This window comes from Condylura cristata, unplaced genomic scaffold (genome assembly GCF_000260355.1).
Source record: "Condylura cristata isolate star-nosed mole 26May11 unplaced genomic scaffold, ConCri1.0 scaffold00014, whole genome shotgun sequence".
In the NCBI taxonomy this organism is placed as follows: Eukaryota; Metazoa; Chordata; class Mammalia; order Eulipotyphla; family Talpidae; genus Condylura; species Condylura cristata.
Genome location: NW_004567115.1, coordinates 51,442,505 through 51,448,225, shown reverse-complemented (window position 1 = coordinate 51,448,225; position 5,721 = coordinate 51,442,505).

Sequence of the window (5,721 nt, the reverse complement as noted above, 5' to 3'; positions counted from 1 at the left end):
GGGCTTGCTCAGGGGCTTCCGCCGCAGCCGACAGGTGACCGGGAACACTGGGGCCCAGCGGCAAGTCCCCGGGCAGCGAGGCTCGTGCCCAAGAAGGGCTGTGGCGCTGACAAGTCAGCCCGGAGCGAGCAGAGCGCGTGAAGCCGGGAGCACCAGCTCCAGGCCTGACACTAAAGGACGCGGTGGCCGCCGCGGGCACGCAGAGTTGGGGCAGGTGCCAGGGACGCTGGCCACGGCCTGGGACCGGCCGTCTCGGCACGAGGCCCGTGCGGCCCTCCCCAACGGCCTGCACGAGCACAGGAACTCAGGGTTCCGGAGCCGGCGGTGGGAAGGGGACCCGCGTGTCCACGCACCTCCCTCCCGGAGCCCGTGAGGCAAACACGGCAGTTTGGTCTTTCACAGCCACAAACCAGCAGCGCGGGCAGCAGCGACACTGAAACCGGACAAGCTGACAGAAGAGTGCGCGACTTGTGGGCAGGGGACGCCGCGGCGGCATGGGGGCGGGGGGGACACCGCAGAGCCCCCCACAGCACGGGCACAGGGCAAGAGCTACTTTTGAAGGAGGGCGACGGTGTGGCGACAGCTACAGACCAGCCTGCCATCTCGCCATCCCCGGCTTTGCCCCCGTGCTCTTTCCTCTCCCGACGCCAGCGCCGGCTTCGAGCTCATTTCTTCAAAGAACAAATGAACGAATAAGAAGGGGAGGGAGGAAGAAAGTGGACAGGAGTTTGCCCACTTCTGGGACCTTTCATGAGTAATTCTTAAGTGCAAGCCCTCCTCTCGCACACCAGGAAGAACCTAAAAAAAAAGTGTACCCACTTCGCAGTCCCAATTTCAGTCCACCGGTAACCCCTGTCCACTGCGCCAGTCGTTTCTACTGAGCAACACACCGCGCTCAGGCCTGTTCTCAGGGTGGCTGCACCGTGCTGAGAATAACAGAGCTGTGACGGGGCGCAGCTACCAGGCCCTCCCTCTGGTAGCGAGCAGCCCCTGGCCCTGCAGGTAACTGGGTGCAGCACGTGACCGGAAAAGCACTCTGAGCAGCTCAGCCCAGCGGTGACAGCTTGGTTCTGTGGCCCAGCCTTGCTGGCACGCGTGTGCACAGTGTGACCAGCTTCTCCACCTGACGGAAGTTTCCAGCATGTAGCAAGCAGGAGGGCTTGCTCTGCCGAGCCCCCAGGTCTCCCGATGCATTCCAGGAGCTAAAATATGCACCCCCAAAACCCATTGCCCGTTATTCCCTGTATTGATTCACCCTAAGAAGTTAAGCTTCGAGACCACTTTTTCTAGCTGAATTAGGAAGCAAAGAGCGCCGTGGAGAGAAAGCACCAGGGCACAGCAGTTGTGGCCAGCTGTCGAGGAGCCCAGAGCCTTACACCACCTCTGGGGTGGGTGGGGTGAAGCATCCTCCCAGTGAGGCCCACGTGGGCGGCTTCCCGGGGAGCACCGAGTTCAGTCTCACCTTCTTCTCCGGGCCACAGAGCAGGAAGGAGCTCATCTGCGTCAGGCCGCTCACACCCCAGCATCCTTTCCAAATGCTTCCTGTCCAAATCCCTAACCCCAGGCCCAGCAGAGCCCCCTCCCTAGCAAGTCTAGCTGCGCGGAGGAAAGAAAAGAGGAAAGAAAAGGCGGGTAGAGTCCCACTTCCCCACAAGCAGCTGCGAGGGCCCCCGCTGCCCCTTAGCTCCAGGGCCACACCACCCCGCTGCAGCCCCGGCATTAGGGCGCTGCTCAGAGCGCTGAGGCTCCCGTCCGCTTCTCTTTCCCTCCTCCAGCCTTCCCCGCTCCAGGTGGCGTCCGGGCCGCACTCCCTCCGAGCAGACACAGCCTCTTTCTGCCCCTCCGGGACCGAGCATGAGGCCAGTGCCCGGAACCTGGATCAGATGCCACCGGCCGGCGTGTTGCCAGCCCCACTTCCACACGTGTCCGCGAAGTAGATGGCAGACATGAGCCAAGATGGCTACTTTGTGGGGTCCGATGTTAGCACAAGCAGGAGCGCCGCGGGGGGGACCGCAGGCGGCCGTGGCAGACCCGTGCGGCATGGCGGGCGCGAGTGAGCAGCCAGGTCGTGGTCCGCTCCTTGCCTTTCCAGCTCGGGGCTAGGGCACAGCCTGGCTGCGGCTGCCGGGACACAGCTTCAAGGGCCACACTGCTGGCTCGTGTGCCTCCTCTCGTGAGGGCTCGGACTGGCTGACCGTGGGCCCACTCAAGGGCAACGCAGGGTGGCCGGGAGAGGCTCCCACTTCCCAGCCTGCTCCCCCATCTGCAGGCGCTGTTTCCCATGAGCCAACAGACTCCAGAGATCAGAACCTGCTGTTCTTGGAGGCCGCACATCCGTCCATTACAATATCCGCGCCGTTTCTAACTGGACTGCTCGCTTGCTCCGCTGTTCAAATCCGAGTTCTGATGTAATGGTCCAGACACATCTGTGGCAGTAATGTGCTTCGCCAATGCTCCTGGCCTGGAGCTAGTCTTCCCACCCTCTTCACAAGGTCACTGGCGAAACTAAAGCCCCCCCCCCATCAGGTTAGCACTGTGTGCCTGAGTATCAGTGCGTTCTGCATGTCCACACCGCCTGCGCGTGTGCAAGTGCTGGTCACTTTCTCTTCCTTAGAACATCTTTGGTGTCCCGTCCTGCGCTCTCCCTCTTCCCAGTAGGCGGGTCGTTGCGCTCCTTGCCAGCCAGGCAGGAGACACACTGGGAATGTCAGGTTCCAGGACACCCATTGCAGCTGTGTTCCCAGGGTCCAGAGGGCACCACTGCCCCCTGCAGGGGTCTTTCAACGCCCGCCGAGTGAGAGACTAGACGCGGGTAGGGTAAAGGGATGGACCAGGCTTTCCGCACCGCCTCCGAGGCCACCACCTGAGGCCTCGGCGCGCCTGGGAGTGTGGCTCTGGGACACGCCAGCCTGGCTCTGACCTGGAGGAGGGAGTGTGTGCATGTGCGCCTATGCACAGCTGAGCCAAGGCTGGGATAAAAGCAGGGGCAGCAGGGAAAGACACATGGCGCAGCTACAGGAGAGGCAAGACCACAAGACCACGTGAGACAGAACGGCAGAGAAAGAGCAGGGAGAGTCGTGGGGGCGGGAGGCCCGGGTGCTCGCCTGCCGGCACCCAGCCTGCCTTTCTGGGTGCCTGTGTGCCTGGCTGCCTGAGAGGGCATCAAAGCCCGGAGGTCCTCCGAGGGCCCAGGACTCCCCTTTATCCGCGTGTCCAAATCGATGGTGAGCCTGCCCCGCGCCCGCTGGCCTCCACACACAAGAAGGCCAGTGCTGCTGCCCCGACCTCACAGCCCCGCTTGCAGGGCGGAAGGCGGGAGGGAGCAGGAGGCGGCTGCGTGACCCTCTGCCCTCCTACCTGCACCGAGTTAGCTCACTGCAGAGCCGAAGCACAGCCAGAGGCCACTCCCTACGTCCGCTGTCCATCACCCATGTTTTTCTCATTCCTTTACTTTTTTAAAAAAGCTTAATTGTGAAATGCAACAACAACAAAAACAGAAAAGAACTCAAAACAGAATGTTTACTGGAATAATCTATCAAAGCAAATCCTCATGTCAGCCTCCATCCTGTTCCCACAGTTAAGCCTCGTTCCCTTCCTTCAAAGTGACCATGAACCTCACCATGACTTTTACGGTCATCACTGGTGGGGTTTTTTTATTTAATATGAAAAAATGTTTTTGCGAGTTAAACATGTGCTTCTAAATACTGGGATTTCATTTTGCACGTTTTGGGGCTGTATGTAAGTAGAGCTACTCAGAATTCTATTTTGGGGTCTGACTCCTTTGCACCACATAATGAGATTAATCTGAGTTTCTGCTAACAGTGACATTGCCATAGAGTATTCCACAGTATAAATAAATAACCACTGACTTAGTCTTGCTACCTTTGGTGGACATTTGAGTGAGGGGGAAGGAGAAATAGGGTCTCATTACACCTGAGTTTGGATTTCAACAAGTCTACTGAACAATGGAAGCTTTGAGAGCCATGAGCTTTTAAGAGTCAAAAGAGGGCCCTCCCTGATGGCGTAATGGGATAAAGCACAGCACTGCAAGCTGGCTGCAATGCTTCAGTGTGAGTTTGATCCCCGCCCCGGAGGTGACCACAGGACATGGCAGACCCCCTCCTGACCACCCACCGCGCCCCTCAGCAGTGGACTTCGTCATCTGCCTGTGCTGCTCCCCACTCTGTCTCTGGTGAATCCTCTCACCACCCCTGAATCTCTGGCCTGTACTCCAGTTCTGAATGCATCAATAAATAAATCTAAAACAATAAAGAGTCAAAAGAGAAATTTTGGGGAAAGCAGATAAAAGCAAGAGCAAGAGGGTGTGTGGGAACTGGGGTGCCTCAATTTCCTTCTCTTTCTTTTCCTCTCCTTCCCAGTGCTGCAGTTTGCCCGTTCCGGAGTTGGTCAGTGTCTTAATTGGCTCTGACAACCATAAAAGCTTAAACAACAGACAGTTATTTCTGACACTCTGGAAACCCCAGGTCAGGTGCCAGTATGGCCCTAGGGAGGGCGCTCTTCCGGCTCCCTGAGGCTGCCTTCTCACTGTTTCCTCAAGGGCAGTGGCGAGCGGGGAGGGGCACGTGAGCCTGAGAGTTCTCCAGTGTCTCTTCTTATAAGGACACTAACCCCAGCCCAGGACTTCATCTGACCCTTATTACTACTCCGAAGCGCCCTCTCCTCACATGGCCACAGTGCGGGGCAGGACTGCCAGGTGCGGGTGGGTAGGGCGCTTGGTGGAACCTTCAGTCCCTAGCACTCAGCAGGCACCGGGTCAAGGACCACGGCTGAGACATGACATTATCAGCTGGGTCACCTCCGCCCATCCTGAGTACCACATGGAAGTGTCGCCCTGACTGGCTGGATATATTTATGTAGCAAGACAAAATTTCGACTTTTTAATTTTTCTCCTTTTTTCTCCCCTAAAGATTCTCCCTGCTGCCTTAAGTCAGTCAACAGCAGCACAGTGGCCTCAGAGACCATTAAAATGTAATTGCGGTAAACAAGAAAGAGGGGAAATGTTACTATCCTTTTATTCAAATGAGGCTCTTTAGGCTTGTTCGTTCATAGAGATGGTCTACAGCAAAGGAGACGCCCTACCCTGGCCCACAGCCACACACACAGACAACCATGTCACATTCACTGACTTTCCAATGGCCTGAGGCACGGTGATGCTGCCCAGAAGCAGCAAGCTTGACCACTACGCAATCAAGATCCCCCCACAAACAGAACAGCCAGGAAGAAAAGAGAAAACCACACACCTGTGTTCACGATGGACGAAGGTCTACAGCACCAGTTCCAACAGGCTGCGAGAAGCTCTAGGAGCCTGACGTGGCCACGGCCAAGGTCCACACCGCATCAGACCTGCCTGAGAGAAGAGGTGCCGTCAGAGCAGCTCCTGATGGTGACGGTCTGGATGCTGCCAGCAAAACTGGGGTCTTCGAAACTGAGTCCAGCTGCTCCACTGTTCACCTAAAAAAAAAGTCCAGAGGAAAGGTCCGGAATGGAGCCATAAAAAGATGACCAAGGAGATGTTCCTTTAGGCCCAAACAACCGTGTCAAATACTGTGTTCTCAGTTCTTCTGCATAAGCTACAAACGCAGGCCATTTATGGGAGGGAAGACAAACTCCTCCAGGTGAGAAGCAGTTGGCCATGACCATGGTGTGAGATTCTGAGAGTAACTGATGTCGTTTTGGAAAGTGCTCTTGAGGGAGGAAAAA